The sequence below is a fragment of the Gorilla gorilla genome, chromosome 9 (assembly GCF_029281585.2).
Source record: "Gorilla gorilla gorilla isolate KB3781 chromosome 9, NHGRI_mGorGor1-v2.1_pri, whole genome shotgun sequence".
Classification (NCBI taxonomy): Eukaryota; Metazoa; Chordata; class Mammalia; order Primates; family Hominidae; genus Gorilla; species Gorilla gorilla.
The window spans coordinates 71,173,866-71,185,345 of record NC_073233.2 but is presented as its reverse complement, the minus strand read 5'-3'; the positions used below and the strand labels follow the sequence as shown (position 1 = coordinate 71,185,345).

General features: G+C 42.1%; 1 pseudogene; it reads left to right on the top strand.

Moving 5' to 3' along the window:
* The first annotated feature begins 3,242 nt into the window (after positions 1 to 3,242).
* LOC129525239 (steroid transmembrane transporter SLC22A24-like) lies at positions 3,243 to 4,835 on the top strand (annotated as a pseudogene).
* Positions 4,836 to 11,480: the final 6,645 nt, after the last annotated feature.

Here is an 11,480-nt window from a genome sequence, read left to right as displayed (position 1 = left end):
TTATCATTTTACTCATGTGGCTCTGAATGGTTTGCTTTGCTGGAACATTGACTTCTCACTATTTTTAGTGGTCGGTAATTTTAGTAAAATAGAAACCTGATTTGTGCCCCTTCAAAATTCCTATGTTGGAATCCCGACCCCTAATACCTTAAAATATAACCATATTTGGTGATAAGTTAAAAGGAGGCCCATATGGTGGGGCCCTAATCAATACAACTGTTCTTCTTATAAGAAGAGGAAGAGAGCCAGGTGCGGTGGCTCACACCTGTAATCCCAGCACTTTGGGAAGCTAAGGCAGGCGGATCACCTGAGGTCAGGAATTTAAGACCAGCCTGCCCAACATGGTGAAACCCCATCTCTACTAAAAATTAAAAAAATTAGCCAGGCGTGGTGGCACATGCCTGTAGTTCCAGTGACTCAGGAGGCTGAGGCAAGAGAATCCCTCGAACCCAGGAGGCAGAAGTTGCAGTGAGCCAAGATTGCGCCATTGTACTCCAGCCTTGGCGACAAGAGTGAGACTCCATCTCAAAAAAAAAAAAAAAAAAAAAAAAACCCAGAAGAAGAAGAAAGAAGAAGGAGAAGGAGAAGAAGAAGAAAAAGAGACACCAGGTATGCACATGCATAAAGGAAAGAACATATGAGGACACAGAAAGAAGGCAGCTATCCACAAACCAAAGAGAGAGGCTCAGAAGAAATCCACAAACCAAAGAGAGAGGCTCAGAAGAAATCAAATCTGTTGATACCTTGCTCTTAGACTTCCAGCCACCAGAACTGTGAGAAAATAAATTTTTGTTGTTTAAGTCACCGAGTCTGTGGTATTCTGTTATGCAGCCCAAGCAAACTAAGACATTTCTAACAATTTACAACAGCATCTCACGATTCCTTAGATTTAATCTTTAGAATGAATCCATCAAAATCGTTTCCTGAAAGAGAATCCTTGCAGGCTGGGCAGAAATCTGCATTTTAAGATGTTTCATGGATGATCATTTTGAAATTCAAGGATAAGAACCTCTAGTTAGTCAGCCTCCCCGCCCGGCCAGCCACCCCGTCCGGGAGGGAGGTCGGGGGGTCAGCCTCCCTGCCCGGCCAGCCGCCCCGTCCGGGAGGGAGGTGGGGGGTCAGCCCCCGCCCGGCCAGCCACCCCGTCCGGGAGGTGAGGGGCGCCTCTGCCCGGCCGCCCCTACTGGGAAGTAAGGAGCCCCTCTGCCCGGCCACCACCCCGTCTGGGAGGTGTACCCAACAGCTCATTGAGAACGGGCCATGATGACAATGGCAGTTTTGTGGAATAGAAAAGGGGGAAAGGTGGGGAAAAGATTGAGAAATCGGATGGTTGCTGTGTCTGTGTAGAAAGAAGTAGATATGGGAGGCTTTTCATTTTGTTCTGTACTAAGAAAAATTCTTCTGCCTTGGGATCCTGTTGATCTATGACCTTACCCCCAACCCTGTGCTCTCTGAAACGTGTGCTGTGTCCACTCAGGGTTAAATGGATTAAGGGCGGTGCAAGATGTGCTTTGTTAAACAGATGCTTGAAGGCAGCATGCTCCTTAAGAGTCATCTCCACTCCCTAATCTCAAGTACCCAGGGACACAAACACTGCAGAAGGCCGCAGGGTCCTCTGCCTAGGAAAACCGGAGACCTTTGTTCACTTGTTTATCTGCTGACCTTCCCTCCACTATTGTCCTATGACCCTGCCAAATCCCCCTCTGCGAGAAACACCCAAGAATGATCAATTAAAAAAAAAAAAAAGAAAAGAAAATTTTCTTTTTCATTTTTAGCCTCAAAAATAACAATTTTGGCTGGGCATAGTGGCTCACGCCTCTAATCCCAACATTTTTGGGAGGGTGAGGCAAGAGGATTGCTTGAGGCCAGGAGTTTGAGACCAGCCTGGGCAACATAGCAAGACCCTATCGCTATTATTAAATAAATGAATAAATAACACTTTTATGCAAGAAAAAAAAAAGAACCTCTACTTAGTCTGCAGAATAAATTCTACAGGCTTTGCTTGTTTGGTTTGGCTCTTCATTCAATCAACCTACCTTCTCTCATTAATACCCTTCATGTTTTGCAGCTTCCAGCTTTTCAATATCCTATAGGTGCACAGTTATACCACACCATTTTGTTATAACTGTACACTTATTCCCTCATTTAGAAATTGGCTTTTTTTCATTCACTGTTTCATTGTCTCAAGAATCTTCCCCTAAGAATAGGTAAAAGTTAATTTCTACAGTGACGACTCCTTTGTCCCATGGCACCTACCCAGGAATCATTGAACAGTTTCTCTTTAATTCTTCCATAGGACACTGTCTATTTTCTTTATAGTTATGACATTACAGTATAATTATTTATGTACCTGTCACTTATTAACTGGAATATGAAACTTTATAACATTGATATATTTTACTTATAAACATATAAACATTTTACTTATAAACATATAAACAGATTAAGTGTATAAATAAATACCATTGCTTTACAGCAATAGCAGCAGAAAGTTCAAAATGCTATTCGAAAAAATCAACAAATTTGGTGAAATAAACTATCACATAAAGACACTATTCCCTTCCTGTCTACCTCTTATCTTTATTTCCCTATTTCAAAAATCTTAACATCACTGTCACTGGTATGATTTGAACTGAAGCAGAACTTCAGTTACCAAAAGTCAATGTTTATACTTAGCATTCCACCTGCTTTAATTAGACAAGAGCAAGACTCTTGTGTTCATTAGTGTTCACTAACTTTTAGTCAAAAGTCAGTCCTCAGCAAGAAAAAGCCATTCTCTTTGCACAAAGCATAATAAAGCAGTACACTTTTAAGTATCCAATATCCCTTTTCTGAAAAGAATGGCATACCATTGATCAGGTATAATTTTAGGTGTATTTTAGGTTGTGTGGAAATTATATCCACCTGAAAGTCCACTGTTGACTTCTCAGAAAGCTCAGAGATCAGGATCTTTCACAGAGTAGTCCTTTAAGAATATTCAGTTGTCAAAAGATAGATGTATCTTTGCCAAATAATTATATCTGTGACTTCGCTGAAACTATCTAGCTGCCTAAACTCAAAGGACTTGAGGAAAGTCCTTCCATTGCTCTTCTGCAGTGGTGTAACAGGGCCCACTGAGAAGAAAATGGTGTAAGGATCCACATGGCACTACTGTGACTTTGTGAAAGGGAACACTTTCTTCTTCTGAACTTATCTCTACAAAGTCATTGTGCTTCCTCTTGGGGATCACCTGTTCTGTCTCGATGGGTTTTGATATGCTTCTGGATCAAGTGGGTGGCCTGGGGAGATTCCAAATCTTTCATCTGATTTTCCTTACAATCTCCATCATTATACATTATCCTCATCTTCTATTGGAGAATTTCATTGCATTCATCCCTGGTCATCACTACTGGGTCCACATCCTGGACAATGACACCGTCTCTGACAATGACACTGGGACTCTCAGCCAGGTTGCCCTCCTGAGGATTTCCATCCCACTGGACTCAAACCTGAGGCCAGAGAAGTGTCATTGCTTCATCCATCCCCAGTAGCATCTCCTTCACTTGAATGTGACCTTCTTAAACATGAGTGAGCCAAACACGGAGCCCTGTGTTGGTGGCTGGGTATACCACCAAAGCTCCTTCCTCTCCACCATTGTGACTGATGTAAAGGGACATGTTTAGATCTTCTGTTTATATGATCAAGATGTTTGGAGGTAACACAAAGAACAGACTTGCTTTATACCCTTAGTCCTCAGATGGTTACTGTTATCAGCTCTTTCTTCATTCCTTCAGCAGGTAGCAGCAATTGCTCACCAACTCTACAATACAGTCAAGTGCATTAGTATTGAGTGAATGGACCGAAAAAACTAAACATGAACCTGCTATTATATCATCTAATTTAGTGAGAAAGACCTACAGTGTTTAAAGTAATTGAAATACTGTTTGGCAAACATTATGCTAGGTTAGTGTTCTCAATACTCATTGCAAAACTGATACCCACAGCAAGTAACCTCTGAGTACAGAATCCAGGGATCAGTATTTTTGAAGCACTTCAAGCAATTCAATGTGTGGCCAAAAAAAAGATAGTTATTATAGTAGTTGAATTATAAACTGCTAAGTGAAGTCAATGGCAAGGCCCTCATGTGGCCTACATGATGAAAAAAAGCCTTCCTGTAAAATTATGGGTTTCTAATATATTTTTTAAATTTAGGTAACTGAAGTTTTTTTTAAAAAATTGTGTCCTTATATGTTTTTAATTATAATACCCAAAGAATGTGTATAACAACACAATAAAAGGTGGTCTGAGGGGAAAATGAATAAAGACATGTAGACACACGAATACAGACTGTTGGAAGGCTGGGAATTGAGAGGGAGAGGCAGCTGCATTTGAAAGCCTGAAATAAGTTTAGTTTTAGAATTTGGGCTACTAGAGCATAGTGTCTATAGATGAATCTAGAGAGGGAGGCAGGACCCGCATAGCTGAAGACTGTGTACATATGTCGGTGTTTGGAGTCAGTTTCCATTAAAGAGCTGAAACTCTTCTCAAGCTCTGCTATGCTGATTTCCTTCTCTTCTAGTGGTACCTGGTATGTGAATCTCAGTGACTAAAATTAATCGGGTGGTAGTGGCACACTCCTGTAATCCCAGCTACTTGGGAGGCTGAGGCAGGAGAATTGCTTGAGCCTGGGAGGTGGAAGTTGCAGTGAGCTGAGATCGCACCACTGCACTCCAGTCTGGGTGACAGAGTGAGACCCAGTCTCAAAAAAAAAAAAAAAAAAATTAATGATTCAATCCCTACTTAGGGCTGGGTCACTGCTGGGAGGTCTAATATATGGCCATCTTTCAGACAGGTGAGTGTCATTTAACTTTCTCTGGGGCTATTTTTCAGGTGATATATTCATTTCTTTATTTTATAAATATTTAGTAAGCGCTAACTGTATACATTGCATTGTGCTATGTGCTGATCTCTCTTTCTGACTTCAGGAAGCTACAGCTGATTAAGAATACTTGGTGTTTGAATTAGAAATTATAGTTGGATATGATCTGTTCATTGTACTGCATCAACAAGGACAGAAAAAGACATTTAATAGGATTCAAAGAAGTTTCAGGAAGGGATTTTTAGAGTAGTTTACAGGATTTTACGTTTACATATAGAAGTTAGCTCAATACAGGGAGAGGAAAGGGGTTTGAGGCAGAAGGTCCCTTCCTGTTTGAAAGCACAAATTTGTGAAACAGTGTTATTGGCCTTGAAAATATTCTTAGCCACCTAGATCCTGTGAGATAAATTATTACAGACACTTTTAGACTGGCCATATTTTCCTACCTGCAGTGTAAGTGCTTATGTGCAGTGGATAGTCATTATAAAATCTGAGGGTTGTGCAAGCACTGTGGCACTCACAGGATTGGAAGACATTGCATCTCTAACCTGGATGCTGATCCTGTGGAATAGCTTTAATAGGTAATTTTTGCAAAGTAAGAACCCAGGATGACTTGGCTTAAGGATGAGATATTTAGGGCTTTCTGTGTCCTGGCAGAGCTCCTTCTGGAGGAGGCAGTCAACCATGGCTGTCACTGAAGCATGTCACCCACAAGGACACTGAGAGGAGTTTAGATGCTCAATGCCATCTAATAGTCTCAGTTAAAACTTCTGACCTTTGAGTCTATCTCACATATTACCTATATATATTTCTGGGTTAGAGAGGTCATTTTCCCCTTGTGTTCAGACTTAGGCCTCTGTGCCATTAATTCAAATAGCAGAATTAATTAATTAATTAAACATTCAAATTTAAAAAGTGAATAAATAAGGTTTCTCAGGTCATAGGTCCAAGTTAATATCCATTAACAGTAAAAAGAAGGGCAGAGGGGGCCAAGATGGCCTATTAGAAGCAGCTGCAGTTGGTGGCGCCCACCAAGAAGAGCAAAAATGGTGAGTGGATCCTGTGCCTTCAACTGAGGTATCCAGGTTCTCTCATTGGGACTGACTAGGTGGTTGGCATGATCCACTGAGAGTAAGAAAAAGCAAGATGGAACGAAGGCCCACCCAGGAGCTGCATGGAGTAAGGGGAGCCCCACTCCCAGCCAAGGGAGGGAGTGAGTGAGTGTGTTACCCTGCCTGAGAAACCACGCTCTTTCCACGGATCTGTGCAACCCATGGATCAAGAGATCCCTCGTGAGCCCACACCACCAGGGCCTTGGGACCCAAGCACAGAGCTGTGCAAACTCTCGGTGGCTGCTTAGGTTGCAGCCAGTGGCAGCAGGACAGAGACTGCCTAAGAAGACAACCATCACTGTGGCTCCAGTCTGCTGTTCTCCCCTGCTGGTGCCAGGAAGACTGGGCAGTTTGGACCAGCAGGAATTCTCCACAGCACGGAACAGCAGCTGTGGCAGATTGTGGCCAGACCCTCTGGTCCCAAATGATTCCATCCCTCTGATGTGCTACATTATCATGTGTGAAATGTCCAGAAAAGTATTATTTCATTATAGCCTACGCTCAAAGTCCAGAATCTTAACATTTAAATGAGGTTCAAGTGTAAGTGAGACTACTTACATGGAGTTCTCTGGCTTTTATCTTTGTATTTGTTAATCTGTGAAACTGAAGAGACAAGACACTTGTCTCCAAAACACCCAACACACAATAATAATACAAGCATCCAGTTACTACTGTAGACATTCCCGTTCAAAATGGAGGAGATGTGAGACACAAGGAGTTCAGAGCAATTATGAAGTGCACTTAGGCAAATATTAGAAGTTCCTTGAATAGGTCTGGAGGCATGAAAAATGAAAGCAATTTGGCTCTCAGCCACAACCTCGTGCCACTTGGATCCAACATTTTTTTTGAAAGACAGAACATGCCTCTAAGTGAACCGTATTCTCAGCTACCTTCCCACCCAGAGCATTTTGAGGACTACACAGCCTTTTTATTTTTGTACTGTCTTTGCCCCTTGCAGTCAAATTGGCAGCATTTTTCTGATAAAGATTTCTTTAAAAAGTTGTGGATGTTCTGTGAATCTCTTTGTGGTTTATCTTATTAGAGAAAATCTACCCCAATAAATATCTTCGAGATAAACTTTTCACCTTGGGCTTCTGCTGAGATGGTGAAGAAACAATGCACCTAAGTATCCTAGAGCCTCTGTTGTTTGATTGAGGGGCATGTCCTTAATCTTTTTAAAGGCTCTTTGTTTCTCAGTAATACACGGAACCTTTGACCTTTCTGGGACCTTAAGAAATGTTGTACCGGGCAGACCTGGCAAGACGGCCAAATAGGAACAGCTCCGGTCTGCAGCTCCCGGTGAGATTAACATAGAAGGCAGGTGATTTCTGCATTTCCAACTGAGGTACCTGGCTCGTCTCATTGGGACTGGTTAGACAGTGGGTGTAGCCCATGGAGGGTGAGCCGAAGCAGGGTGGGGCATTGCCTCACCCCGGAAGTGCAAGGGGTCAAGGAACTCCCTCCTCTAGCCAAGGGAGGCCTTGAGGGACTGTGCCATGAGGAACAGTCCCAGCCCAGATACTATGCTTTTCCCATGGTCTTCCCAACCCACAGACCAGGAGATTCCCCAGGGTGCCTACACCACCAGAGCCCTGAGTTTCAAGCACAAAACTGGGTGGCCGTTTGGGCAGACACCAAGCTAGCTGCAGGAATTTCTTTTCATATCCCAGTGGTGCCTGGAATGCCAGCGAGACAGAACCATTCACTCCCCTGGAAAGGGGGCTGAAGCCAGGGAGCAAGTGGTCTAGCTCAGTGGATCCCACCCCCCATAGAGCCCCGCAAGCTAAGATCCACTGGCTTGAAATTCTCCCTGCCAGCACAGCAGTCTGAAGTCGACCTGGGAACTAAGCTTGAGCTTAGTGCGGGGAGGGGCATCTGCCATTACTGAGGCTTGAGTAGTTGGTTTTCCCCTTACAGTGTAAAAAAGCCACAGTGAAGTTCCAACTGGGCAGAGCCCTCCACAGCTCAGCAAAGCCACTATAGCCAGACTGCCTCTCTAGATTCCTCCTCTCCAGGCAGGTCATCTCTGAAAAAAAGGCAGCAGCCCCAGTCAGGGGCTTATAGATAAAATTCCCATCTCCCTGGGACAGAGCACCTGGGGGAAGGAGTGGCTGTTGGCGCAGCTTCAGCAGACTTAAACGCCACTGCCTGCAGGCTCTGAAGAGAGCAGCAGATCTCCCAGCACAGTGCACTAGCTCTGCTAAGGGTCAGACTGCCTCCTCAAGTGGGTCCCTGACACCCATGTCTCCTGAATGGGAGACACCTCCCAGCAGGGGCTACAGACACCTCATACAGGAGAGCTCCGCCTGGCATCTGGTATGTGCCCCTCTGGGATGAAGCTTCCAGAGGAAGGAACAGGCAGCAATCTTTGCTGTTCTGCAGCCTCCACTGGTGATACCCAGTCAAACAGTGTCTGGAGTGGACCTCCAGCAAACTCCAGCAGACCTGCAGCAGAGGGGCCTGACTGTTAGAAGGAGAACTAACAAACAGAAAAAAATAGCATCAACATCAACAAAAAGGATGTCCATTCAGAAACCAATGCCAAAGATCAAAGGTAGATATACCTATGAAGATGGGGAGAAACCAGCACAAAAAGGCTGAAAATTCCAAAAACCAGAATGCCTCTTCTTCCCCAAAGGATCACAACTCCTCACCAGCAAGGAAACAAAACTGGATGGAGAATGAGTTTGACAAATTGACAGAAGTAGACTTCAGAATGTGGGTAATAATAAACTCCTCCAAGCTAAAGGAGCATGTTCTAACCCAATGCAAGGAAGCTAAGAACCTTGAAAAAGATTACTGGAACTGCTAACTAGAATAACCAGTTTAGAGAAGAACATAAGTGAGCTGATGGAGTGAAAAACACAGCACGAGAACTTCGTGAAGTATACACAAGTATCAATAGCCAAATCAATCAAACAGAAGAAGGGATATCAGAGATTGAAGATCAACTTAATGAAATAAAGTGTGAAGACAAGATTAGAGAAAAAATAATGAAAAGGAACCAACAAAGCCTCCAAGAAATATGGGACTATGTGAAAAGACCAAACATGCATTTGATTGCTATACCTGAAAGAGACAAGGAGAATGCAACCAAGTTGGAAAACACTCTTCAGGATATTATCCAGGAGAACTTTCCCAACCTAGCAAGGCAGGCCAACATTCAACTTCAGGAAATACAGAGAACACCATAAAGATACTCCTTGAAAAGAACAACCCCAAGACACACAATTGTCAGATTCACCAAGGTTGAAATGAAGGAAAAAATGTTAATGGCAGCCAGAGAGAAAGGTCGGGTTACCCACGAAGGGAAGCCCATCAGACTAACAGCGGATCTCTCTGCAAAAACCCTGCAAGCCAGAAGACAGTGGGGACCAATATCCAACATTATTAAGCAAAGAATTTTCAACCCAGAATTGCATATCCAGCCAAACTAAGCTTCATAAATGAAGGAGAAATAAAATCCTTTACAGACAAGCAAATGCTGAGAGATTTTGTCTATGCCAGGCCTATCTTAACACGAGCTCCTGAAGGAAGCACTAAACATGGAAAGGAACAACTGGTACCAGCCACTGCAAAAACATGCTAAATTGTAAAGACCATCGATCTACGAAGAAACTGCATCAACTAATGGACAAAATAACCAGCTAACACCATAATGACAGAATCAAATTCATACATAAAAATATTAATCTTAAATGTAAATGGGCTAAATGCCCCAATTAAAAGACACAGACTGGCAAATTAGATAAAGAGTCAAGACCCATCAGTGTCCTGTATTCAGGAGACCCATCTCACATACTGAGACACACATAGGCTCAAAATAAAGGGATGGAGGAATATTTACCAAGCAAATGGAAAGAAAGAAAAAAAAAGCAGGGGTTGCAATCCTAGTCTCTGATAAGACAGACTTTAAACTAACACAGATCAAAAGAGACAAAGAAGGGCATTACATAATGGCAAAGGGATCAACGCAACAAGAACAGCTAACTATCCTAAATATATATATGCATCCAGTACAGGAGCACCCAGATTCATAAAGCAAGTTCTTAGAGATCTACAAAGAGACTCAGACTCCCAAAAATAATAGTGGGAGATTTGAACACCCCACTGTCAATATTAGATGGATCAATGAGACAGGAAATTAACAAGAATATTCAGAAATTGAACTCAGCTCTGGACCAAGCAGACCTAATAGACATCTACAGAACTCTTCAGCCAAAATCAACAGAATATACATTCTTCTCAGCACCACATCACACTTATTCTAAAACTGACTACATAATTGGAAGTAAAATACTCCTCAGAAAATACAAAAAAAAACAGAAATCATAACAAACAGTCTCTCAGACCACAGTACAATCAAATTAGAACTCAAGATTAAGAAACTCACTCAAAACCACACAGCTACATGGAAACTGAAAAAAAAAAAAAACTGCTCCTGAATGACTACTGGGTAAATAATGAAATTAAGGCAGAAACAAATAAGTTATTTGAAACCATTGAGAACAAAGGCACAATGTACCAGAATCTCTGGGACACAACTAAAGCACTCTTTAGAGGGAAATTTATAGCACTAAATGCCCACAAGAGAAAGCAGGAAAAATCTAAAATCGACACCCTAACATCACGGTTGATAAAACTAGAGAAGCAAGAGCCAACAAATTCAAAAGCTAGCAGAAGACAAAAAATAACTAAGATCAGAGCAGAACTGAAGGAGATAGAGACATGAAAAACCCTTCAAAAAAATCAATAAATCCTGGAGCAGGTTTTTAGAAAAGATCACTGAAATAGATAGACTGCTAGCAAGACTAATCAAGAAGAAAGGAGAGAAGAATAAAATAGACACAATAAAAAAGTGATAAAAGGAATATCACCAGTGATCCCACAGAAATACAAACTACCATCAGAGAATATTATAAACACCTCTATACAAATAAACTAGAAAATCTAAAAGAAATGGATAAATTCCTGAACAAATATACCCTACCAAGTCTAAACCAGGAAGAAGTCCAATCTCTGAATAGACCAATAACAAGTTCTGAAATTGAGGCAGTAATTAATAGCCTACCAATCAAAAAATGTCCAGGACCAGATGGAGTCACAGCTGAATTCTACTAGAGTTACAAAGAGGAGCTGCTATCATTCCTTCTGAAATTATTCCAAACAATAGAAAAAGAGGGAATCCTCCCTAATTCATTTTATGAGGACAGCATCATCCTGATACCAAGACCTGGCAGAGACACAACAAAAACAACAACGAAATTTCAGGCCAATATCCCTGATGAACATCTAGATGAAAATCCTCAATAAAATACTGGCCAACTGAATCCAGCAGCACATCAAAAAGCTTATCCACCATGATCAAGTTGGCTTCATCTCTGGGATGCAAGGCTGGTTCAACACGTGCAAATCAATAAACGTAATCCATCACATAAACAGGACCAAAGACAAAAACCGCATGATTACCTCAACAGATGCAGAAAAGGCCTGCAATAAAATTCAACACC